At 50.3% G+C, this 27,645-nt stretch overlaps 1 protein-coding gene across 1 annotated transcript in view; it reads right to left on the bottom strand.

Annotated features, from left to right (window-relative positions):
• Nucleotides 1-27,645, bottom strand: part of LOC100863339 (uncharacterized) — a 247,090-nt gene that overhangs the window by 91,284 nt on the left and 128,161 nt on the right.

The raw sequence follows: 27,645 nt of genomic DNA, 5'->3' as shown, positions 1-27,645 counted from the left end.
CGCCGGCAATCGTGCTGGATGATGGTATGATTTTTTAACGCGACTCGTAGCATACCGTGCATGCTACGTACGACGACGCGACGTAAAAAATTCGTTACCGAGCTCGACCGGCTCAGCCGGTCGAGATAAATTTTTGGGGAGAAAGGGAAGGGGAAGAGAGAGAGAGAGAGAGAGAGAGAGAGAAGAGTACGGCGCAGCTGGTCGAATAAAAGTGTTGCCATACTCGTTTTCGACGTTGCTACAATCTGGAACTGGTTTTATAGTCGCTCTCTATTTTCTTTTTTTATTTCCTCCTCGTTTTTTGTCGAGACTGTAAAAGAGAGAGAGAGAGGGAGAGAGAGAAAGAGAGCGATATGCGCAGTTTCGATAACTCGGAACGGACGATTGATTTTCAATGAATGAAGTATATTGTAAACGATGGACAAGAGGCAATAACGTATCGCGCCGCGTGAATGATCGTCGTGAGAGTTATTTCGTTTTTTTTTTTTTTTTTTTTTTTTTTTTTTTTCCCTCGACAAGCGACGAGATATACACAGCGTTAACGAGCGCCGACCGCAAAGTCATCGTTCACGAGCTCTCCCCCTCCTCTCCCACGTTTCTCCCACGACTTTGTGCGTGCTTCGATCACTCGTAGCCACCCTCCCGTGATTTTACGAACCGGAACTTTTACGAATCGATTTCCAAACCGGGGTTTCGGTTTTCTACGCTACGCTCGACCACGCGTGGCAAGTGACCACGATCCAGATCTTTCTGGAATCGACGATCGACGAGGAAAGAAAGAAAGAAAGAAAGAAAGAAAGAAAGAAAGAAAGAAAAAACTGATTCGTTCGAGTTAACTCGAGGACGCGGTGACCGGTCCTCGATCGGTGCTCGTCGAAAATGGCGCGGGGAAAATACGCGCGAGAAGAAACTTATTTCACTCGGTCAAATATTTAAACGAGGAAAGTAAGTTTCGACTCGGAGGAGGGGAGGGGGAGGGGGAGGGGGGAGGGAGGGAGGAAGTTGGGATACTTTGCGACAGCCAGACGTCAGAGTCAACAGCGTGATCGGGGAAGTGTACTGGGAGGGGAGGAGGGAGGGATAGGTATCCACGCGTCACTTTTCTGTTTCGCTTTATGGACTCCGCTTAATTAAATCCTTTAATATTTAGCCGGATCGGGGAGAGAGTTATTTCGCCCGCTCTTCGTGAAACGGAGTCGTGTAGTAGACGCTTGCGAACTACTACAGACTGCTGCTTTCATAAATTTAATATCTCGGAATGGTATCGAGAGGAAAGAAGGTGGATACGATTCTTCTATTTTATTAGCTTTTGTTCGCCAACTTGTTTCTCCCGGGCGAGGAGGAAGAGAGACTCTGACGAAGACTCTACGTCGTAAGTCGTAAGCCGCGCAAAGAAGAAGAACGTACGAATACGTGGCGGCTCTGAATTATTCGCCAATTCGAGGAGGAATTCTACGAATCGAACGCGATAACGTGTAATCGAGTGCAACTCTTCTCGAAGAAGGGAATTGTTCGTCAAAGAGGAACCGTGACACTCGAGTGAACGCGAAAGTTTTTTCCCCCCTTTCGAGGGGAAGAAAAAAGAGGAAAAAGAAGAAGAAAAAAAGGGGAGGAAATCGGTCGCTCTTCTTTCATCAACCCATGCCACGTTTCGAGAATGCGAAAACGAGGCGCGGTGTGACGCAGGTGCGCATCGCGCAAACGCAATCTACGCATCAATCACGAGGAACAGATGCGTACCTCGGTGGCTCGCGTGTTCTCAATCTTCGACGAAAGGTCATTTTCGAAAGCGTGTCTATAATCGGCGATCGGCCGGCAAGGGTAAAACGGTTAACTAATTGCGAAAAAAAAGAAAATTTATCGCTTCACGAAAGCGATTATTATCGTTGCCACCATGCACCAATAATTAAATTTAATATCGTGTAATTTGTAAAATCTGTCACACTCGTTTGTCACGTCGATAAAAAATTATGTCGCGCGTTGAAATAAATAGGAGGGGAGAACATGAACAGTTAGTTACGAAGTTTGTCTAATTTTTTTCGTAATTCGTTCCATGAAAAAAAAATTGACGAATCTTTCTCCCTAGATTCTCTTAATAATTATTATTCTTCGAGATTAAAGAAACTAAGAAAAAGTGAAACGTTTCAGCTTTCAGGAAGTCCGTCATCTGTCTGAGAAAGTTTTACAAGAACGAATTACAAAAACCGCGACGTTGACGAAAATCCATTTCAACGAGATTCTTTCCTTCCTACTTGTTGTTGTTTCATAAAGATTCGGCGTCTCCATTTTTTTTTTTTTTTTTTTTTTTTTTATCCAAACCGAAGGCAAAACTTTTCGATCCATCCCTCTCTCGTATCTGCTCTTCGATCGCAAGTAGAATCAACGTTACCGTTGTTACCGTTCCCCTCGTATCGATTCCCTTCCGCTGACAAAGTGGACGAGTTAAGAGGCATTAAAACGGCGAACGCTATAAAAATGTTGGCGCGTAATCCGATTGCAGCGGCATCGATCATACGTCGCTGACCGTGTCCGACGTTGACGGAACCCGTCAGTGCCTCGCGTCTCGCCGCCACGCTCATAAATTTTCCCTCCTCGTTTTATCTTTCTCCCCTCTCCTCTCTCTCGTACACCTCTCTCCCTCTCGTATCGTAACGAAAGTATCGAGGAGCGCAAGGAGGGGCGGCAGAGCAGGGTCGTAATTTCGCACGGAAATTACACGCTTAATTCGCGATGTTATTTACGAGCGAGCGGACACTCGGCTCACCCCTTCGCCATCCTCCTTGGCAACTCGCCACGTATCTCGACTTAATCAAGGAAATTATGGCGCGAAGCGCGCTTTAAACGTCGGGGGCCGTTAGCAAGGTCGCATATCTGCCGCGCCAAACCGACTGATACGCTGCCCGGATTAAAAAAAACTTTTGAAAAGACTCACGCGATCCCGAACACGCCCCATCTACGTGGCCGAGAATATACACCGACCTTTGCTCGCGACGATTCCTCGTCACGACGGGGGCCACGACACGGATGGAATTGATTAAAGTAATCGAGGAGCGGATTCCGGTCGATTCCAGAAGAGGTCGCTTCGCTTTGAGAAACGTAATCAAGCTCGCGCTTCTCTCCCTCGAAATATATATCCCTCTCCTCGAGAATTTTCGGTCTGCTGGTTTCTCCAAGATAAGTAATAAGGATATCAAAACTTTTTCGATAATTCTCACGAATTACACGCTTATCCGTGAATCGTTAAAGTAAATGTAAAGGGATGGGAGGGAGGGGGAGGGAGGGGAGGGGGGAAGGAAAATGAAAAATGAAAAACGATGCAATTTCGCAGGTTCAAAAGAAAAAGAAAAAAAAATTGCTCTCGGTTTATTGCCACTCGCCACTATTTTCGAGCCACTTGTTCGCGGCTCTCTCCAACTCCGGTCCAACTCTAGCCGGAAACGGAAAGAAAACAGGGAGAATTCCGGCGGGATGGATGGAGAACATCCGAGAGGGCGCGGATGGTAGTCCCGGATAAACCGCATCCCGACGTTCGCGTCGAAACGACAAATCCTCGCCCCGCTCCATCCCATCCCGTCCCCCTCCTCCCTCTTCCTGATTGAATTGCCATAATCGATTCGTGAAAAATCCCGTCCACGTATTCACCGGCCTCCCGCATTTTCCCCCCGCTTCCCGCGCATTTCTCTTCTCGCACCCTTTCCCCTCCCCTCCTCTATATCCGCACTTCGTTCAAGATAATCAAGAGTGGAGTCCCTTCCCTTTTCTCGCCTATCCATCTCGCCTATTCCTAATCGATAATCCTCGATATCCCGATCACTTCGAGATTTATCGACACTATATCGATATATGTCCGATTTAAAGATCGAATAATTTCTCGATCGAGAAAAAATAGAAGAAAAAATTATCTATACTCTTTTCGATTTTATTCAATCTTCACGCTTGTGATTTGTAATCGTCCGCGTCGATATCCTCGATATCCCGATCACTTCGAGATTTATCGACACTATATCGATATATATGTCCGATTTAAATCGGATCGAACAATTTCTCGATTATTCTTTTCAATTTTGCACAATCTTCACGCTTGTAATTTTAATTTCAATTAATTTCGCGTATATTCGCAAAACGTGTTAAATTCGAAATTTACTTTCAATTGGATTCAATTTCTTACAGAGAAAAAGAAAGAAAACAACGGCGACAAATTTCTGAGGATCTGTGTGCACGAGGCGAGGAGCAATTTATCGCGAATCGATTGAAAACGAGCATAACTGGAAAACGGGAGGAGAGACTCGGCCTTTCGAACTTCCGAGAACAATAACCTTCCCCGTGCGCGCTCGTTCCACATGGTTATAGAGCGGGCAAAAACAAAGTGGAGGAAAACGGTGCGTGCGTGAGAAGACCGTTTAACTTAACGTGGCCGTACGTGCCCGTTCCCGTGCCCGTAAATCATACGGGATGCCGGGAAACGATCAGGGAGTTGGAGCGCGCGCGAGAGGCCAGGAGAGAAAGGGAAAGGATGTCTCAGCTGCGAGCAGCTACCCGGCTCTGATTGAATTGCTTCCGCCGTTTTATCGCGTGCGCAACAAACACCGTCCCGTGCGAAACTCGGGAAATCGAACATTCCCTCCCGCGCTCGTCCTCTGCCAAACCGAAAATTCTCTCCCGACAATCATCTCGAAAAAGTGAACGATTTCCCTTCGAACATTCTCCGAAAAACCGGTCCAAAAATGTACGTTCAAACTCTCGTTCGCTCGAAACTCGAGAAACCGAACATTCCCTCGCGCTCGTCCTCTGTCGAACCGAACGATTTCCCTTCGAACATCCTTCTCTTCTTCTTCCTCCTCTTCTTCCGAAAAACCAGTCCAAAAATATGTGTATGTCCAAAGTTTCGCTCGCTCGAAAAAAGGAAACCGGACATTCCCTCGCGCCCATCCTCTGCCAAACCGAAAATTCTCTCTCGATCGAAGCGACAATCATCTCGAAAAAGTGGACGATTTTCCTTCGAACATCCTCCTCTTCCTCTTCTTCCGAGAAACCAGTCCAAAAATGTAAATGTATATGATGTCTCGCTCGCTTGAAAGAGACGAGCCTCGAAGGAGGAGGCGGTGTGAATCGCGATAACTCGGCTCCTCCCCTCTTTTTCCTCCCCCGCCCCGAGTTTATTTCACGATAAACCGTGAAGGAGAGCCGTAAGGCGGCAGATCCGCGGGGGGGGGGGGGGTGAAAGAAAAATGAAGCGAAAAGGCGGCGAAACTTTGCGGGCAAAGGCGGAAATTGCGGGCTACAGATGGACCGAGCCCCCTTCACGGTCCTTGAGCCGACGAGAGCTCGGCTCTCTTTGTGATCCTGCGAAACGCTACGCGTTTCATCCTGCAGACACATTACGCTCGAATTGATAAGAACGAAACAGAAAGGAAACATCGACCGAGGGAACGCGAAATCGAGGAGGGGGGGGGGAGGGGTTAGGGAAAAATATCACCCCGGCCGTCCCTTCGATATACGCGCCTCGTTATATATATATATATACGTGCGCCAACTCGCCAAATTGATGTATATAGAAGGGGGATGAGGCCCGGCTCCTCGTCCATCAGCGGCGCGTACAACGGCGGGGTTGGTTGCAGCGAGTGGGTTGCAAGGGGAGGTGGTGGATAGGCAGGGACGATGTGCCGGCTCGTGACAAGTGCAATGAAAAAAGCCGCGTATTTATCGGCCATAGAGAGAGAGAGTGCAGACTGGAACGGACCAGCGACGAGATGAAACAACGCGAGGAAGGAGAAGAAAGGGTTGCGCGCACTAAACGAGAGAGAGAGAGAGAGAGAAATTCGCGAAAAAGTAATCCCACGAGGGCTGTGAAATATCGTTGAAATATTGTAAGTTGTTATAGGTGTTGTAGCGTCCAGGACGAGGCAGACGTGTCTTGGAGGGGGAGGTACGTGAGGAACGATCGGTTCGTTTCACGCGACGTTACGCGCGTAATCCTCGACTATTCATTTCCTCGCGTTTAACAAAAGGAAGGGACGATCCTTGTTGGCGAAGATACGCGAAGCAGGTGGAGCCTGACTGGAGTCTGGCGATAAATATTCAAGGAGCCGGGCGACAACGATCGGGAGAGAAGGAAATCGGGAAGAGGTGATATCCGACCGCGCGCGACCGGCCGTCGTGGAAATCTGATTTGTGTTACGGAAAAGTTTGATTGCCGGTGTGCCATCGAGTGGGGTGTCGCCTCTCACTCTCCTCTCTCTCTTCGAACACCGATCCACCTCCTAAGGCGTCTGATGGAAATATTCGACGCCTTATCGGTTTACCCGTGAATATGAATCGTCCCCGCCATCGACACTTTCCACCATTGGCAAACTTAATTTTCTACCCGCCTCGACCGTTCCTCCGCCGAATATTCGAGTGGGGAAAAAAGAAAAAAATAAAAGGAATTAGCTTTCGAAGAAGCGATCGTTAATCGTTGCATAAAATTGCGTTCGAAAAATCCATCACGAAATCCATCATCGAGAATAGGAGAAATACAGGGACGATCGATATCGAGGAAACGATTTTAAAATTCATGGGGAAGAAACCTTGAAACGACTTCCTTCGACTCGATTCCCCGAAACGGCTAATGTTCTTCGGGAAGATCGACGATTCCCGTGGAGGAAGGCGTGGATCGAAAAGTACCCTTTAAACGAGTATGTAAATACCCGCTCCGGCGAACAAGCGTTCGCAACTTCGCGGAAACTTGTTGGAAGAGTTATTTGCGCGCGCACACTTCCGTGCCCCAAAGAAATATGGATGCACCTGGATCCACACCGGCCCTTTCAACCGCGCCTCCCTTTCGCTTTCGAACTTTTCCCAACCAATCTTCCGAATTTCCTCCGATAGCTTTACGCCAAAAGCTTCTTCGTTGCCCAAATTATTTCACCCGATATTTTCACCGTGTCAACCGTTCGAAAGCGAGCATATACTCTCCAAGATGATCGAAACGAAGGGAAGAATTAAAAAGAAAAAAATCGCGGATAGACGGTTGGTTGGAAAGGGATGAATTTCTTCGGGGGGCGCGCGCGTTCGAAGGGAGCGGGCATTTATTGGGCGGATAGAATTTTATTGGCGCAATATCGAGTAACTTTCATTTGTCAACAGTGACGATGCTCGTTGGCTGTCGGTTCTCTTCAAAGCGAGAGCCAGTCACATGTCGGTGGGACGAATAAATTTTCGATAAACCGACGTCGACGGGCGACGATCGCTCCGATTTCGCTGTCCCGACGACGCGACGGCGCGTATCGAATTTCCGTCGTCGAAATAACGCTGAAATATGCCACGCGCATGACAGCAACACGTCTGAGCACAGAATCCCTCAAAATAAATCATAACGTAACGCTACCAACGTAACCTTCCGAGTTTCGCTCGATATCAAGATGTTAACCCGCTCCCCCGATTATCTTTCCCGATTTCGTGACCCATAAAAAAAAAAAAAAAAAAAAAAAGAAAACGAAAACATGGTATAGAGGAAGCGGATGTCTGAGGAACGGACGATACAAAATTCATGGACGCGAAAAAGATTAACGGTGCGTTCTCTCTTCTCGCACGCGTGTGCGTGCGCGCGTGGTATCGATCGAAAAACATTGGACGCGCGGCGAGGAAAGGAAAACAACCACTTCTGGGTTAGAAATAACAAATCGAAACTGGCAAAGCCGCTTTCGATTCGATTCCCTCGATCGAACCATCGCGGAGAGGAGAGATGCTCGCTACGCTTTCGTTTTCGGGAACGCGTTAACAAGCCGAAAAACCGGTACACCCCCGAGGGCGTAGAGCGAGCTCGTAGATCACGAGAACCGTCGAAGCTTGGAAATATCGAGGGGTTGGAGGTCTGGTTAGCATAATGTCAGCCGGGAGCGACGGAAGAAAATGGCGGGTAGGAAAGAGAGGGATAGGGAAGGATGCAGGTAAGACGGTGAGGAATTTCTTAAAAATGTCAGACGGAACTTTGGCGGGGTGGAGAAGTCACGCGGGGCGGCCATAAAATTTCGCGTTATCGACAGTCTAGGAGAGAAGGTGACGCGGAGTCGCGAAGGGGCGAAATATTCCCTCTAGGTGAGGATCATAGAAAGTCTCGCTCGCGGGGGTGTAAAAACGATGTCTTCGAAACGCTCCATAAATTATCTTCGATAATGCTCGCCAACTTTGAAAATACTTTTTTTTTTTTTTTTTTTTTTGCATATTCTTGCCACCGTTTCTGTTTAACTCTCGACGATCTATCCTCGTTTCATTCTCACCGAACGAAAATATATATAACAGATTTCCTCTTTGCCACCTTTAACGCGCCGATTCGGAAAATCTTCGCCCGATTCGGCTTTCCGCCGAAACGTACGACTCTCGTTTGTCTCTCGACGACGATCCTCGAACCAAGAGAATCTTCAAGGACTTGGCTGAGAATTACGCTCGTAATACGACATTACGTTCCGTAGATAAAACAATCCCGACACACACCTGGCGAATTTCAGCCAACAGTTTACAACCAAATCCGCGAAAGGAGATTAATCGCGAGATCCGCCGAGATTAATAGATCCGTAAAATGTAGCGAAGCTACAAATATCCCTCGACACGTTCTTAACTCGTTTTTTTTTTTTCTTTATTTTTCAAGTTTCGAAAGAATCTCTCGCTTTCGCGCATGTTGCCCGCTCCTCTTCATTCCGCGCCTTTTCTTTCGGTTAATCCCCCTTCCTCTCGGCGTTCCATCAGTTTAATCTTCCGCCGGTAAAGTCGATGAAACGTCACGAGACGACACCGACGTGTATTTTTTTTTCTTCTTTTTTTTTCCTACCCTCTCCTCGAAAACGCTCAGAGTCAGGCAACTTCGTATCGTGCTTCCTCATTTCGATCCCATCGAACGCGAGCTAAAGCGTATTATTCATAGCGATACTTGGACACTCGCTCCTATCACGCATTCCACCTTCTCCTCGTAGGAAGCTAAATCTGGAAAGGAAATTTCGAGCAGTTGGACGCCACCCCTCGCCACCATTCGTGCTAATATTTATGGTTCCATCGCGGTTATTGGGAGACGTCTACGCCCGACCCACGACTCGAAATTTCTCTTCGCTGCTCGAGATTCGCCGTCGCGACCGCGAAATATAACATGACCCTTAATGCTACTCGAGACCCCGTGTAATATCTCTAATGCTAGCCGAGGCGAACTGGAACCGGGACGTCTCCGATAATACACTTTTCCACTCCATCCTCGCCCTGTCTTCTCTCCCCCTCCTCCTCCTCCTCCTCCTCTTTGCTCGCCGGCTTTCGCGCAATTACCTGCCGAGACGTCGTCCATCTCCCTCGAGATCCTGACTAAGGAGTCGGTCGGACAGACTTTGCCGGGATCTCGGCCGGCCGCCACCACCGACACAATGTAACAGGGCGCCGTAACCGGCAGTAGTATAGACGTTGTTGCGGTCAGCCGCGGCTGCCTTCCGAGTAGTCCAAGCCAAATACGAGCCGACAGTTGCTCCGTTCGCCACGCGACCGATTCTCACCGATATCGGTTCAACGAGGAAAACTGCTTGGCGAGCACGAGACGCATTCTAGATCGACCGTAATTTCGAAAAAACGACGATATCGTCGTTTCAACGAGACGAGTAGTCGGAAAGATACCATATCGCGTGATATATCGAGTGTAGTGAATCCGAAAATTATGAACCGGTTTATATTTTCTCTCGCCCATCGAAAAATTTTTACCATCGTAAAACGAGCTTCGTAAAAGTCTCGAAATAGATAGAAAGAAGACGGAAGAAGGAAGGTAACGTCCTCGTAAAATCGAATCGAACGAACACCTTTCCCACCGACTCGAATCGATCATCGGATCGATCGCAAGCGACACGGCCGAGTTCACAAATCAATCCCCTCCCCCTCTGTCCGTGGCTCGACTATAACCTGGTCACCACCAGCCACCACGCGTACGCGATCTTAATTTGCAAACTATCCACGTACGCTCCGTGACGTACGCTACGTGGCGACAAACGTGCACGGTCGTAGCGGCCGCTGCTACAACTCCCAACCCCGTTGTTGCATCCCCTTTCTCGATCACGGTGGACACGCGATGTCTGCGTGCCACCACTGGCAAACTATGCGACTTCAAAAGCACCGACCCACCATCGCCGACCAACGTCAACTCTCCTCTTCCACTCGCGTTGGTACGCGGCTTTATCCGCGAACTCCACCCCCCTCCTCGATCGATCGTCCGCGTATCGCGATCGGAAAGGAACGTATCAAGATCGAGATCTATCTTCCTCCCCTCGTCCATCTTCATTGAACGCGCGAGGATGACACAAGTGCAATACCTTTCTCCACCTGTGTGCAATAGAGAGACTAGGCGGCTATAAATTGTTGTTGTCGAGACTGGCGATACAAGTTTTTACGAGCGAGGCTTTTGCGATCGGATACGATTTCATTTCATTATCGTATTATAAATTTCACTTAGCAAGATGACGAGGTTTCGTGTTATATTCGTGGATATTTGCCAACACGACGGACCGTTGTGCGAAAAATGCGATGAGAATCTGGAAAACTTTAGAGCGGAAAGGAAGAGAGAGAGAGAGAGAGGTTCCATCGGCTCGCGGTATTGCACGCAGAAAGATCGAAGAACGGGAGCAAATAGAGGGAGTCGCGGCCGTGTACACGAGAGGCAATAGCGAAATTGTGGCTACGAAGGAGGAGGTGGAGAAGGCCACGAGGAAGCAGACAGCATTCGAGCTGTCCATACGCAGCCAGGAAACCAATCCCAACGAGCGAGCGCAGCAACAACGCCGAGCCTCGACTTCTTGCCGAACATCCCCTCTGGCTCTCTTCTCCCTCCCACTCCTTTGCCGCAGCCGCCACCTTCTCGTCTTATCCACCTCCCGTCTTTCATCCAACATTCACTCGGTGCAAGAAGTTTCCTGTTTCAGCCAAGTATTCGCCAAGTTTCGAGAAGGCTTACGTACCGGCTCGCCTCCTCCCTCCGCAGCCTCTCCTGTCTGCTCTCCCTCGCGCACGCACACACACACACACCTCACACAACAAAGATCCTCCTCCTCCTCCTCTCCCTTCTCGCTTGTTGCTCTCGCCGCGTAATCTCGCCGCGGAGAGAGAGAGAGAGAGAGAGAGAGAGAGAGAGAGAGAGAGAGAGAGAGAGAGAGAGAGAGAGAACGGTCAGCGCGGCACGCGCGCTAAGAGGATTTGCGCCGGCGTTCCTCCCTTTGCGTTCGCATCGGTAATTAGCGCAACGATGTTCGCCATTCTCACCGCGGAGAGGACAATCGGACAACAAAGAGATTCGGTTCATCGCTGCGCGATGAAAACGGCTTTGACTCTGCCAGTTTTCCTCTTCTTCTTCTTCTTCTTCTTCTTCTTCTTACAGAGTTTCGTACTTTGGATGTTGGGTTTCTTCTTACGATTAACGCAACTTACGAATCCTGAAACTCCTCCTTCCTCTTTGTCGGAGGAGGATAATGGTTTCATGCCTCGAGTGGAATTCACGGACGTTTGCTTTTTTTTTCCTCCCCTCCCTTGGTGGGAACGAGAGTAGAAGAAGGTGGTCGTCGCGTGGTCGAGAACGCGACCATCTACCATCTACTTTTGAATCGCGGATGTCTTCTCCGTGCGGCGTCGATAATGGAGAAGGAGAGTGAGAGAGAGAGAGAGAGAGAAAGAGAGAGTCGCGCGACATCAAAGGGGACATCTCTCCCTCGAGAGCACTCTTTTTTCGCGCGACGCTTGGCAAAGTAACAATCCCCGGCTCGTTTGCGCGATACGCGCGATTAATTGTCGCCCGGGTACTTGGAGGCAACGGTTCCACCACCGTTTATCGCAAAGTCGATGGACGGAACGCGAAATAATTGGGAATAATCCGCTCGGTGTGCCAGCCTGTTAACGAGAAGCCAACGCGGAAGAGGATTCCTCCACCAATCACCCTTCGAATCTCTCTCGCCGCGGCGAGAAAGAAAAAAGAAGTGCAAGGAGGAGGGGAGGGGTTGAGGAGGAGCACGAATCGATCGAAATGGATCGATCGACGGGAAAGAAGATCGGACGAAAATCCCGTTCCTCCTTAATCTCTTGGACCCATCGATTTTTTTTCTTCTTTTCCAAGCCATCGGTGGAAAAAACGATTCTCGCCGTCGTGGTCGTATCGTCGTCGAGCATTTCGTGGAGCGGAGATCAAAGGACGGGGCGCGAAAGCCCGTATTCGCAATTTTCGAACAATTAAAATATCTTTAGGGGAGCGCGCGTGAGTTATGGGCCGCGAAGAAACGTTCTCCGCCGAATTAAAATTGTCCGACTCGTGTAGCCGTTCGTGTGCCGCCACGCTCGTAATTCATTTTTCAAAGAGACAGAGCCGCGTTCCTGGCCACGGAACGTCTCGTTAATCGAAACCGTTCCCCTCGTTTCGCGCCGATACCTTTCGAAAATTTTTGAAACAACGATAACACCCTGGTAGTTCGAATGCAATAAAAAAAAAAAAAAAAAAAAAAGGAAAAGACGAGACTCATCGCGATATCGAATCGTGTTCCGCGAATAATTCTTAAGAGAAAAGAAAAAGAGAGAGAGAGAGAGAGAGAGAGAGAGAGGGAGAAAGAAGGGAAAGGAGAGAAAAGAAAAAGTTGACTGATGACAAGGATGAAATTACGCGCGGAGGTGAAACGCGTTCCTGCGAATATTCGTGAAAGCGTCGCCGCCGCCGCCGTCATCACCTTGGAGGTCACGTCACCGGGTTGCCTGACAACGGGGGGACCTCGGTCCCCGGGGAGGAGCGGTGGATCCGCGTTCGCGCTCCTTCGCGCGCGCGCGCGCCCTCACCGATGAAAAACAGGCCGAGTGTCACCGGGTGTATGATGGATGCGTCGACTTTGACATAACGTAATACGAATAGACGCGATAGTCACGCTCCATCCCACCCCCCTCCTCGCTCTCTCCGTCCCCTTTTATCCGTTCCGACCCACCACCCCCGCCGGAAATAATATGCCGGGCACGTAGCTCGCCTCGTTTCCCCGTAATTTTCATCTAGATTTTACCACGCGTCTCGTCAGGAGCCCGGTTTCCCCCGGTAATTCGATGATCCGCCGAGTGTCGCGCCTCCGTTGTTGCGTCTCCATTATCACCTATGCCAACTCTCCACCGCGTGAAATTTAATCGCGTGTAACGTACGCCTTCCATTCCACGATGAATCGTGGTGAATCTTTCTTCCGGGGAGGAAGGCTTCCGTGGAACGCACCTGCCGTTTCGGAGAAAGGGAGAGAGAGATCGGAGAAATCGAGTGCGTGGAACGCTGGCTATTTTAACGGGAATGGGTCCCCCGCGGTGGGAGAAGCAGGGGAGAAGCTCCTTCTGCTCGAGAAGGGAAATAATGGGCGGGGGGGAGGCGATCGTATCATGAATATCGTGGAAGAAAAGGCACGATCGGCGATCAATAAATCAGGGCGTGTGCGGGGGTTGACCGAGTCCCCCCGTGACTAAGTTTGTCGTGAGAAAGGGACCAAGTGGATGGGGAGATGCCTCCCTTGGTATCCCTGGCAAATAAAATACGACCCAATTTCGCGGTTTGCGCCGCGAAACAATCGTATCGATCTTCTATTTTCCATATCGATGGTGTCGCGACACGCGGCTAACCTGAGGAGGGGGAAGGAGGAGAGGTTATAGAGATGGATCGAGGGGGATGAACGATGAAGAAGCTCAAAGGAGGAGGAGGAGGAGGAGGAGCGGCGGCAATGCGACGAGGAGGGATGGCCAGGGACGTGAGATCAGACTTGCACAGACCCCTCGAGGTATGTATCGAGCGACGAATGTCGGACGTTCAACGTGCGCGTCACGTAGGGAAGAGTCGAGGTGTAGTCAGAGGTGAGACGAGAGGGTCGAAATAGAGACGTCGCAGTGGCGGACCTCGAGGTTCAACCGAGGCTTATCCGGAGCCACGCACTCGCATAATTAAGAAACTTCCGACCGTCTTCTTCTTCTTCTTATTCTTATTCTTCCTCCTTCTTCCACTTTTTTTCCACTCTTCATTGCTCGCTCGGTTTTGCTATTCGCGCGGCAACCCCGCCCCCGGATTAACCTGTCTCTGCTTCTGCGGGGAAAATGAATTCTCGACAAAGATTCATGGTCATGGCCATGGTCGGATGCCGCGAGAAACGGGTTATTGTAGATTACCCGCGTACAACCGAAAGGAGAAAAAGAGAAATTTGAGAGAAAAGTTTCTTCCCAGCTCGAACCAAAAGATTTAGAAACGCGTGGTAGATAGGATTAAGAAGGGCGATCCGTGTTTCACCGCTCGTTATCGCTGAAATCCTTGGAATCTCTGTCTCTGGCCAGAGAGAAGAGACATCGCGATGAATCAAAGAGTTAGAAGGGGAGGGGGGATGAGAGCGATTTGCGTGGAGGCATCGCATCGGTATCCGCGCGTAAGACGCTTTTCCTCCCGTATCGTTGCCGATGCTCTATCCGTACACGCGCGCGTGCATATATACGTATACGCGATCCTCGCGCGTGTCCTTCCCCCTTGAAACGTAGCCCCAGCTGTGGACTGGGAGAAAGGAGGCAGAGAGGAGGGACGAATACAAATGGATGTACATCGGGAACGGCTTGTAAAATGCTATTTCGAACGACGTTTCGTCGCTTTTGTGCACTTTGCATCGCGTAGTCCAGATATATACACACCGAAGAGCGAAGAAATGTGCCACAGACACCTCTTTCAGCGGATATCGGTTTTCCAAAGAAGGAGAGAAGCAGGGATGGGGACGAGAAGGAGGCGAAAGAAGAGGCCATTGGCCGTTTCGGTGGACTTATCCTCTTCTCCCTCTCCCCCTTTCGACGCGAATTCCGAGTTGACTTTCATCTGGCCGCGTGTATAAGCCCGAGATGTAATTTCTCTCGAAAAGGAAGAGAGTCTTTTTCGTGTCTCGAGCTTTTCTTCTCTCTCTCTCTCTCTCTCTCTCTCTCTCTCTCTCTCTCTCTCTCTCTCTCTCTCTCTCTCTCTCTCTCTTTCTCCTTCCTTCGAACGCGAATGCGTTTCTCTTCCGATGCACCGACGCGCTCCTATCGTTTCACGTGACGGGAATGCTCGCTTCGACCGCCTGCTCGACGATGGAAAATCACAACGACGAAATCGGGGTGAACGCGCTTCACTCTTCTCTAACGGCGAGTGACTCTTTCGCGAAAACGGTTCGGCGAAAAGATAACGTTGATTTAGGAGGGCGCATCGGTGAGGTGAAGGAGAGGGAGGTGGGGGATTGACAAATTACCGGCGACTCGAAAACCGACGCGGATAGAAAAGCGAGCGACGGCCTGATCGAACGCGAAAGGTAATACGTCGCGACGGGGTGAAAGAAGGGCATCGAGTCTTTGACGCGGGCGGAGGAGAGAAGCAAAGGGGAGATGGCCGAGGATCAAACGTGGACGAGGACAATAGGACCGATAAATAAGCCCGTAATCGGTCCGCGCTTCGGTTTAACCCGAATGGACTCGATCGACTCTGCCAAAGGTGAAGGAAAGATGGCCAACCTTCTTCCTCTTCTCCTTCTTCCTCTTCTCCCTTTTCTTTGCCAAGAAGACGCAACCTCGATCATCCCGACTTCGAAAGAACTATTCGCTCGACGTCAGACCTTTCTTCTTTTCTCTTTTTTTTTTTTTTTTTCTTTTTTTCCATCACATGGACGCATCACCCTCCTTATCCTTCGACCGCACACGGACTACACGGGAGAGTGGATCTGAATAAAAGAACCGTAATTAACGGCCCTGTTCCACGGTGTTATTTTTTTTTTTTTTTTTTTTTCCCTAGACGCTTCTGTATTCACGCGATATTCTCTCTTTCTCTCGAGAAACATATTTTTGCGATGGGGCGCCTCGTTTGAAAGGCAAATTTTCTCGGGAGAACGACGGAGAAAAATACTAACAACGCGAATATTTATTTCCTTCTCCGCGTATCTCCCGTGGCGTGTGAATACGATCTTAACGATAAGTGTGCGGCCTCCCTTCTTCTTCTTAACGACCAGAAAACTACACTCTAGTTCCGCGGAATAGTACACGTGGGAAAAAAATATTGGCCAACGAGATCCAACGATCTCGACCGATTGTGAAAATTCGAAGAAACCTCCTCCTCTCTTCCTCAATTTCCTCTGCTTCTCCTCTCCTACCTGCTACCAGAATTGGCCAACTGGCGCCGTCCTGGTCGCGCTTTCGGCCTGGCATCATGGAATCCGAGCGGAGGCACGCGATAAAAAGAGGATAATCGCGTATAACCTCCGTTTAAGCCTCGGTTTAATCGCGACGTTTCCCTCGCGGAGGAGAGAGAGAGAGAGAAAGAGAGAGAGAGACGTCTCGCTCTCCCCGTCCAACCACTGCCAACCCGCCAAACTTTTTCAATCTGCCGTCATTATGCGCGAGTTTAGCCCGCCGCCGCTTCGTCCCCGACTAACTAACCGGCGCCGGGCCGCGCCAACCTCGGGAGAGAGGCCGCGATGCTCCAACTAATTTTCAAAGAGACGAGAGAGTAATGGAGTCGCGCGCCACCAAGAGGTCCGGCCCACCCCCTCCCCTTCTCCAAAGGAAACTTCCGCCAACGCGGAGGCGAAAAGTAATTAATTAAAGCGTATGAGCCGCGTATTTCCCCGCCTCGCCTCGCCTCGCGTATATTCGTTTCCTCGTCGGTGATTTACAACGGGGGAGAGGGGAAAAGAAGGGGGAGTAGAGAGGGGAGGGAGGGGGGACGTGTTACGACAAGGAGGAGAGATAAACGGGGCGGCGAGCCCTTCCTTTCCGCCCTCTCCCCTCCCCTCCCCTCCCCCCCGCCGCTCTGTAAAATGCCGGAATAATTACGTGTCAACGGGAAGTGACAGGAATATCGAAGACGCGGCGACGAAATGCCAACTGTGGGGCTGTGGCACACAGGCGAGGGAGGGGAGGGGGAGTCGAGTGGGACTCGACGTCTGTTTCGCGAAGACGCCACGAAATTAGATGGAACGAGTGGATCGCGGTCTCGAGCGACTCGAGAAATATTGGTCGATGAGAGGAGGGGAGCCGGTGACGTCCGTTCGGACGTTCCGGGGTTCATTAGCCGGCTGCTTCTCGAAAATACGCGCGGGAGAGGGGAGAGACGGATGGAGAACAGTGGGGAAAAAAAGCGGGGGAGGGGGAGAAGAAGAGAAGGAAAGAAATTACGCGCGGGTCGTAGTCTTTCGCGGGAGAGGCATAGAGAGGCGCGAGCGTGGGGACAATTTTCGCATGCCCCTTTCGCGACAGGCTTTTCCTCGCGTCCTTTCAGCCTCGCGCTGACGAGACACTTTCCTTTCTGCCGCGAAGAATCGTTCGTTAGTCACCGACCGCCGGTAAAAGACTCGACAAAATAGGTATTATGTAACGTTACCGGACGGATCTGCACGCGGATGGAGAGAGAAAAGAGGGAAAGGGAGAGAGAGAGAGAGGGGGGGGGGAGGAAGGGAAACAGGAGAAAAAGGATATTCGTTCCGACTGCGGTCCGGCCGCAAATTTCCAACGAAAAAGAAAAACCGGTCGAAATGAGATTCAGCGTTTTCCACCCCTTCGGGTCCGGGGTGGTAGGCACACAGTCGCGAGGGACGTGGAATTTTCTCCTGGCGAGCCTCTATCATCTCGATTCCGTTCCCGGTAAGGAGAACCGGTCGAGCATCAAAGGACGGACCCAGGCCAGGAATATGGGATTAATATTAGATTTATTATTTTCCTTTCGACGCCGGGCCTCCAACCCTTCCTCTGCGGAGAAAAAAGGGGAGGAAAAAAAGAAAATGTATCGGAGGCTTGGCTGTGCAAACTTCTTCCGACGATCGAAGGAGATCTCGAGGAAGGGAAGGATGAGCGAGATGTACAAACACGAGGCGGATCCGCGAGAAAAGCTTAAGGCCGGCCAGACAGAGATAAACAAATAGAGACGAAGGGTAGGAAACAGCCGGCGAACTACACGCGTAAACCTACACACACGTAGCATATACCATTCCGCCAATGAAATTCATCGCTCCTTTTTCTCCTTATCGATTTCACGTCGTGTCACGTATTTCCTCTTCTTTTTCCCTTCCTTTCTCTCTTCCTTTTTTCTCTCTCGTTTTTAATTCCTCCTTCGATCCGTCCAAGAATTCTCTTTCTCTCGCGAGGGAAAAAAATTCGTCTCGGGATTCGTCTTGGTCGACCGTGATCCGTGACCAATTGATCGTGAACGCGAGGGAACCTGTTACGCGATGACCGCGCGCTTTTTCGCACGATTCGACAGAAACGCTCAGAGACGTTCGATCTCGACGCGGTTGGAATATATTGCGGTTCGACGAGAATGGAAAACGTCGATAGCTACGTATGAAGATCATAAACGGTGGAATGTTAACGTACTACATCCTCTTCGAGGTTTCGCGCATCAGCAATCACCATCGATCCATCTCTGGGAACGATAACTCTCGCGATTCCAGTTGCATCCCTTCCAGCCAAATAAAAACCGTGTCCCGATAAAAACCGAAATATATATATATAAATGGCGGGAAAGCGCGACAGGGAGGACTTAATTAAAGATACACCCGGCCGATTAAAGTGGCGCGAAATCGAATTGGCGATCCGCTCGAGGCGGTCTCGAGATCGGTAGACGCGGCGTGGAGGCGCGAGACGCGTACAAAAGAGCTGCCAATATATCGCGCGGCAAAAATAAAGGGGAGTGTGCAGAGAGTGTGCCGCGCGTATTTTCATTGCCGGTGGCGCGCCACGGCCGAGGAGAAGAGGGTTCTCGCCGATGGCGGCGCGAGCGCCGAGTAGAAAAGCGCGGAAAAGCTGAGCGAGAGCCCACGACGAAAATGACAAAGCCCGTAGGGCATACATCCGACATTTTTCTCCGGTGTGCCGCGTATAGGTGGAGCCTCCGCACCACCACCACCATCGCCTTTCGTTGAAAGCGAGTTTCGTAATAACCGGACTAGCACGGCGAGGTAAATGAGAGAGAGAGAGAGAGAGAGAGAGAGAGAGGAAAATAATCGGGTGGCGGGGGTGTTCGTACAATATCCGGTGTATTGGAGTCTTCTCTTTCGAGGGAAGGAATCGTAATAAGTGGAGACGAGTATCGTAAAGAGGGGCCATTCGAGGACCAAAGGTCTCTGCGTCGATGGAAAAATTATTGGAGGATTCCACCCGTCTTTCCCTCCACACTCGTCTATCTCGCTCTCCTCGAAAAGGAAAACTTATTTGCCGGCCCGTGTTTGTCACCGACCGGCAAACTCTCGAGATTGCGTTCTCCCGCTTGGATTAAATTCCACCGGCGTTCGCGACTTGGATAGTTTCTCAGCTGATCTCGAGTATTTCGCCGCGGCCACGGGATTATTTACCGCATCGCGACAGATGCGCCTCGCGCGCATTCTCCTCCTTCCTCCACCGTTTTCATCTACCAGCTATCGCTGCCGGCGACAAAACCGCGTCTACCACTAGGCCATCCACGTTGGAAAAACAACGAAAGAAAAGAAAAGAAATGAAAAGAAGAGAGGAAAGAAAGAAGGTGTCGCCCAACGTCCTTCTCCTACCATCACTTTCCATCCCGGAATTTCGGATCGATTCGACGACTCTCGATTTCTGGGGTAAGCAAAAAAAAAAAAAAAGATAATTACCCGTTACCGGCCAATTTCAGCAATTCGGACGTCATCAGCATCCGTTCGATTCCGCTAGCAAATTTCCGCGCTCTATTAAACCCGTTGGTTCATCACGGCCCGGCCCGTGAAACGTATCAAACGAACTCGGGCGTGCATCGATCCCGAGCCGAATGTCTCGCGACGAAATCGCGAATAATTACTCTCCGCGGTGTCCGAATCCCGGCCGCGGGGACGTTATTCTCGTTAACGAGGCGCGGCAATTTGCGTATTTTTAATTAGTTATTATGTCGTCCGCGACGCGCATTTCAAGTTTTGTTTGCAATTTCGCATTCACCACTCTTTCTCGCCCCACCCACCCGTCCCCCCTCCGTCATTATCCTCCATGAAGCCTCAGGGTGAGGGGGAGGGGAGGAGAGTGCACGTGTGCAGGCCGCGACTGCACACGGTCGATCGCGCGAGAACGCGCAAGGTTTCGCGGCCGATCAACTGTGCCGCGTGGCTTATTTGCGTCGCTTATTAATTTTCTCGACGAGTCTGTACCGATTCCGGATCCTCTTCTCGGGAATAGACACGATCTCAGGGTGAAGAGGAAGGGGTGGGTTTCGATGATTCTCGAATATTCGAATCGTTCACGAAATGTTAAATGAAAAAAGAAAGAAACGAAAGTGAAAAGGGAAGTGAATTTGAGAGAATTTTCGCGTGCCCGAAGGGAATCCTTCGCCTAGAATTATCCGTTAATGAAATCCGCGCCACGGCGATAATTACGATCGAACGAATGCGCGTGTGGATCGAGAGAAATACCTGGGAGATTCCTTGCCCTCCTGCTGCTGTCCAGTCGCCATGTCGTCCTTCCACCACCACCGATCTCCAACCTTTTCCTTCGCCTCCTACGCGATCTCTTCCCTTTGCACGATCAACTTCACTTCAACGTAATCCCTTTCACAACACACCTCTTTCGTCGCACCTGCTCATCAACGGGGCCCGAAACGATCGGTCAACCGTCCATGTCAACCGTAACCGATCTCATCCTCCTCCAACGAATCCACAAGAGGCGGCTCGACGAATCTCAACCACGCGAATAACGCGATATTCCAACGTTTTCGTCGAGGTTGTTATCAAAGCGGAGAGGAGGAGCGGGAAGCGGGAAGTGGCGTGCGATCGACGAACGATCGAGCGAAACGAACCGACGATGTGAAACTCGACGGAGGAGCCGGTTTCACCGTGGAAGCGCGACACGTGCGAGGAGGAGGCCGGCCGCGGTGTAAACGTGTGCACCCGCCGCTCCGCACGAACCGGCAATTTATCGCGATTTATTCCGCCGCGATAACCGCGAACGCACCGTCCCGCGTATTGAATACCGTTCTGCACGAAACCCGGAACACGACTAAAGGGAAGGGAGGCAGGAGGAGGAGAAGGGCAAAAACTTCCTCGAAACGCGGCTCGGTCGGACGACCGGTGCTTGTCCTCCTCTTATTTGTTTACAGTCGGCGAAACGCGCAGTTAGTCCTTCCTCTTCCCGCTTAATTCTCCGTCGATTTATACACGTCGCGCTTCGTTTGCACACGTTCTTCTCTCGTCGTTAATTATTTTCACGTCGAATCGAGGCGAGTTCCCTCTTCACCGGTTTTCTACTACCCCTTTCCTATTTCCTCGCGTCATTCTCGATAATGGGGAAACGAGAAGTGATTCCTTGGTCGCACATCACCATTACTGGAGAACGCACTACTGTTGTGTCAACTGAAAAGTTGTTCTATGGCCGTTTCGCGTATTTCGTTTTCGTATTCCCATCTACGGAGGAACGAGTTGGATGAATTTCGCGAGGAGGAGAGATGGATGGATGGACGACGCGCGAGGGATCGACAAGGTGATTGAGGGAGCTACATGGGAATGCGCGGCTCGTGAAGGAGGAACGTGCGAGTGTGACGGCGCACGCCGCGCTACTGACGACGCCTGGCGTCGTGCCACCACGCCGTAAAGCCGAGCCTCGGCGGCGAGCGCCCGCGCACGCGCCACCTCCCGCTTTCTCCACGCTTCCTTTTTCCCTTCGACGAACGGAATCGCTCTCCCTAAAAAAAAAAAAAAAAAAAAAAAAAAAGAAAGAAAGAAAGAAAGAAAAAACGAAACCTCCCTTCGAAACCAACTTGTCACCGTGTTTACGATACCTGCTGCCCGCCGAATCGACGCATTCTTCGATCATCCCTCGTTCGAGATCGACCCTTTCGCCGCTTATCACTTTCGATCGTGCAACGAGCGTTGAATCGAGTTAACAAGTATACGAATCGAATGAGATATGAACAGCGAGTCTCTGTCGATTTATTTTCGAGGACGAAAGGACGCGACCTGCCTCCCTCAGAGAAGGAAATAAATTTCCTTCTCGATCCCTCTTACTAATTAAGTTGAGGGAGGTGAAAAAAGAGGGGAGGAAAAAAGGAAAAAAGGAGCGAGAACGGTTATTTGCATTTATAAGGACAGAGTCCTGGACAGAGGGAGGAAGAGAGGGAAGCAAAGGGCAAAGAGACAGATGGTCGCGCCTCGAGCCGAGTCGAGTGGAGACATCCGGTTCCCAACGAGGCCGAAACTCGTCAAAATACACAAATCTCTCGCACGTCCCTCCACGATCCACGACTAACGTCGTTGCCACTCCCGTGGGACGTCGCTTGGCCAACCGTGCCCGAGGGTTTGCCTTCTTTCCGCCGACCGGGACAAATGTCTGAAGCGTTCCTTTCGATCAACATCAACTTCTTCGGAAAAATAACACGGCTAATTCGAAAAACCTTGGAAATCTTCGTTCGATCTCGATTCGACGAGTTATCTTCGAACAAAGTCTCCCTCCTTCCTTTTTCCACTCTTCCCCTTTGAGAGGCGTGATTCGAATCACGCCCAATTTACGTGTATCGATCCTCGAAGATGAACGACGACCTGCTTCAAACCTGCTCGATATTCGATTCGAGAGTTTTCGGTTGTTAAGCAACCGCGTTTATGGAGAGAAAGCTTGCCACTGTTCGTGGTAAATAAACGGAGATAAGTGGTGTTTAAACGGGGCGAAAATCTTTTCTTCCCGCGTTAATGACCCCTGGATACCCCGCTGCGGCGATAAAACAGCAGGCGTGATCGCGAGGAATCGATCGGGTGGCCGTGTCGCTCGCCTTTGACCCATTTCCGGTCCAAGCGGTTGTTGGCCGTGAACCGTGCTCACGGAAACTTAAGCCGCTACACGAGTAACGCGACGCGTGATTCGTGCGAATCGCCAACACGATACAACTTCGTCGTCCAATTTCACCCTTCTCTCCAATACTAATTACAACGTTTAAAATTGAAAATAAATTCGCTCTCGTGTGACTCGTACACGCGTCTGTATCGTATATTATATATAATATAGACGTCACGTTGGTCGAGTTCAATTCAACGGTGAACGGGGGAGCGGAAGTTAACGAGAAAGAATGAAGCAGGATCACAGTCCGTTTATCCCGGGAAAACGAGTCGAAAACGCGCAACACGTCGTTCGAATAAAGAAAAACGTGCTCGTTGCTGAAAAAGGAAAAAAAGACTCCATTGACCGGTCATCCGAGTCGAAGGTTGTCGATTAAAATCGGTCGAAGCCCGAGCGATATATCGAACGGGGAGCAACGTCCAACATCCGCCTCTCCACCAACGTTCTCGTGCACGTACGACACCCGGGAATCGAGCTAGACACGAATTCACGACGGCTGGGATAGTCGAGGCGCGTATGGAAATTAGACGCTTTCGTCGTTGAACGCGCGGACGGCATCGATCGTCCCGATGGATCTCCTCGACAACGCGCATCCTGTCTTTGGAAATAACGGAACGTGCATCGAACACGAACGCGAGGCTGCCCCACTTTGCGGGGAAAAATTAACTATTCATCCGCGCTGCGGGAGATTGGATCGAGCGGAATCGCGAAATCGTTTCTTTTCGCGGGATCGTGTTTCGGCGGCGTGGAGGAGTCACGTATGAAGCGAAACCGATGGGATGATTACAATGTGACGGAAGCCAAAATTGGAAGCGAGATCTTGGCAAAGCTTGATTGATAATTTTAATCGATCGCGGTGTCCACGCTCGTAATATCACTCGCTGCGACGACGAACGTACGTCTGGATATCTTCGTGCACATCTTTCCAGCGAGGAGAAAAATCGTTCGATCCTTTTCTCGATCGAGAATTTTGTTTGGCAAAAAAAAAAAAAAAAAAAAAAGAAACAAGCTACGAACGATCCTCCTGCGTTTTTTATCTTTCCAACGATTGTCGCGCGTAAGAACAATTCGAAAACAGGTAAAGCAGCGAAGCGAAACGTCGCGATACGTCTCGGTTCCGCCGCAGAGATTGAAAAGGAAAACGTAAGAGGAAACGGTGGATCGAATCCGTGACCCGTTCCGCTCGATTAAGCGCCATTGTATCCGCGGTGCCGGAAGTGACATCGGCACGAAGCCTCGTCTTATTCGATTCTTCGAGCTTTGCAAAATGACGTCCGTCCCATACCTCATACCGTGCCGGTCTTTTATTAATTACATTTCCCTTCCACCCCCTCCACCACGGTCATCAATTGACCGCGCGCCGGAATCAAAGGGTAAATTTGCCACCGATTAACTTGAAAAAACGAGGGGGGGGGGGAGGGAACAATCGCGCCTCCAATCGCGACACCCTGGCGCTATTTTAACGCCCCTTCGATCGGTCTCTCCCACCCACCCTCTCATTAACGATAAATTTTTTTCACGCCGTTAACAGACGAGCCGCTCGATCGGAATCGATTAAATTCTTCTAAATGGATGGAGAGGGGAGGGGAGAAGCGATCGAGCACGATCTATACATATATATATATATATAGCGAAAGGTTGGGCGTAATCGGGTCTGCCTACGGGGGAGCGGTTTAACGCGATTTGACAATCCCCGATCGCGTCCTCCCCCTCCCCTCGTGCAAAAACGGATACAACGGATATATCAGGGTACTACGTGACTGCTCTCCAAGACTATTTGCAGGGTGCATAATTCAAGCGCCACCCTCCTTCCCGTGTATATAATCTTTCCGGGGTTATATACGCGTGAGATCGATTGACTTTTACAACGTTGCCCCGCCACGCTCGATCGCGCTTCGAGTAAATCGAAAGCGTGGACGGTTGAGAGGGGAGGGAAGAAAGGAAGGAAGGAAGGAAGGAAGGAGAGGAACGTTCGATTCGCTCGGATAGATACGCTTGCCGCGAATGTCCACAATTAGGTTGGGTTAACGACAATGTCGTCTCTTTTCTCGTGGAGACGAACGAGAGGGCGGGGGGGGGGATGTAAATAAATAAATAAAAAAAAGATAAAACATCGGAACGTCGTCTGGCGCCATTAACTGCCGGCTAAGCAGGGAACGCTTGACGGTCATAAAAATCTTGGCGCAAGGGCCACCAGCCACCGGTGGTTGCCACCGTTATTTTAAACCGCCCTCCACTTGTTCCCCGACCGCCTCGTAGAGAACCCTATCTGTCTACTCTAAATATACCCTTACAAATCGTATTACGAACCTAACGTTTCATCGAGATCCCGAGAACACAGGGCTGTGTCCCTATCCTCAGCCGAGATCTCGTACGGACATAAGGGAATAAGAAAAAGGAAGAAAGAATCGAGAGAGAAAGTTAAGCAGCGAAAGTTAATTTTCTTTACGAGGAAGCGGGCGCCGATTCCGGAAACTGGCGATAAAACTCTCGTTTCGAGGTTTTCCATCGATTAGGATCCGGCCTCGATGTCTCAAGTGTGGGTGTGCATCGCTTTCGATGCGCTTTAACCCCCGTTATCTCCGCGCCGGAATTATGACCAGGTCGGAACGAGGCAGATAAGGGGAGGGAGAGAGGGGTGGTAGAGTGTAACCAGCGTAACTTTGTTTTTACGAGCGAGGATTTACGCGGGAGGAGACGCGGCGCGATTATTTTTGGCGCGAGCCAACAACCGTTGCTTTGCGAAAACATCCTGCGTTCGCGGAAACGGCCTGCATTTTACTTGCCACGAGAGGAGTCGAGGACGACTCGATAAATTCAATAACGAAACTATTCGCGAATTCGTGATTATTATAATTATCAGAAGAGAAGAATTAAGAAAGAATTTCGCGTGGCGAGGAAGGGACTCGAGTGAGGCGTTCGACGTTGTTAAAACCCGACGTTGCATCTCATCCTTCTCTTCCCTCGATACGAGTTTTCTCCCCTCCCCTGATAGATCCTCCCTGTCCAGAGGTAGACAGGGTTGATAAGCGAGTGATTATTCGGAGAGTTCGTTAGCGGGATTTTCAATTTATTCAAGGTTGCGGTGGATTGTTAGAAAATAAGTAAGAGGGTGGAAAACTGGTGGCCGATCGATCGCCGAGGAGGGAAGAAGGCGGGGAAGAAGAAAAAGGAGAAGAACGAGCCGCGAACCCGGCTAATCCCGCGGGATAAGGCTCTCTCTCCCCCATTGCATTAACATAGTCCCCTGGATGATCCCGCCTCGTTTGCAGGATACTCTGAAGAACGAGCTGATAAGGACCGACCGATCTTCATGCCAAGAGCTGCGAGCCGAAGCTCGATGCCAAAGAGGAGGGTAATTGTATTTGCATAGATTCCAGATCGGCTTTGCTTCGCGGGATTAACGCGTCGTCTCGCTGCAGTTGGTGATTAACAACGTGGCCGAGTTATGAACGAGATACGAGTGCCAGCCTCCAACGAGTGATTCCTCGAAATTTAGACAGATCGATCGTGTATATTTTTTTCTTCTTCTTCTTCTTCTTCTTCTTCTCTGCGACTTTATGAAAAATACATAAAGAGAGGGGTGCGTTTAATTTAGCTACGATTCAGCGTTTCCGCGCGCATAAGTAGCTACGGAAGGATCTCTACGAGTGGACCTCTTCTCTCCTTTCTTCTTCTCTTCTTTTTTCCTTTTTTTTTTTTTTTTTTTTTTTTCCCCTCGGAATCAGCATCGTGCCTCCGTCAACTTCCGAAGGATTTATCGTGTCACGAGGAGAAAGAGAGAGGGGGGAGGGGGGGAGGAACGAGTCCCTTCCTCCATTTTTCCATCTCGCTGCCGTATCCTCGGCAAGTGTGTCGAGAACTCTCGAGCAGGCACTCTCCGCGATCCCGAGGATTCGGCAAGTTTATAAAATACGTTCGTGAGGGGGAGGGAAAAAGCAGCCAGTCAGGTTGCGAACCAGGGAAAGATTTCACGACCCTTAATCTGTCTTGGATCTCCGAGTTTCCGTGCGCTGTCATTTCCTACCGGCACCCTATTGTCTTTAGGCTTATCTCCTCCCGTGGATCGTCGACAAAGAACTTGGAATCACCTCTCCTCTCGCCACTGTAAAAATTCCTCGACTCGAGATTCTCGCTCGTATCGAGGGAGGAAAAGGAGGAGATTCTTCATCCTCCACGAGAAACTTAAAACTTCTCCACGCGATTCGACGATTTCGCCGACGGCTCGATATTTTAAAAATATTCCTCGAGCTACGAGGATATACCGATATCTCGATACCGGATATCGAGCGATCGAGGGAGTCGACGATCTCGAGATATCTTCGTGAGGAGAAAAATCTTCAGATTGGAGAAAAAAATGGGCAGTCATGAGAATCACGCGCGGAAGTAATTTCCATGACGAAGAGCAGCAACTTCGAGCGCAAAGTGGAGTGAAACAAGGGTCACTGAAGAGACGAGGGAGTGGCTTCGTTAGCACAGCCACCCCTCTTCCCTCTTCGCTACTATCCCGCCCCTATCCAAGGGTACTCGAGAAAAGCCTTTTCTCGATGACGATCGAATTTCGTTGCGCGAAAGTCCGGCGAGAAGTCGAGAAATCGATTCTCATCGAATCTTCTTCTTCTTCTTCTTCTTCCTTCTCCCTCGCCGAGGAATCTCGAGATTCCGCGCGTCTTTCCTCCCTCTTCTCCTCTCTGCGTCCTTCGTTACCGAGGTGGATCGGGAGAGCTAGGTGTTTCCCAAAAATCCCTCGTTTTTCGGCTAGATCGGCTCAAGGAAAACGCTCGGCTCTCTTCCTCGACGAGAGACATTCTCAAAAGCCTGGTCGTTCGATAGAAGCCCCCCCTT

Source organism: Apis florea, unplaced genomic scaffold, assembly GCF_048593485.1.
Source record: "Apis florea isolate Af1SG1 unplaced genomic scaffold, ASM4859348v1 contig_2293_pilon, whole genome shotgun sequence".
Lineage (NCBI taxonomy): Eukaryota > Metazoa > Arthropoda > Insecta > Hymenoptera > Apidae > Apis > Apis florea.
The sequence above is the reverse complement of the archived record's forward strand: the minus strand, read 5'-3'. Positions and strand labels throughout refer to the sequence as shown.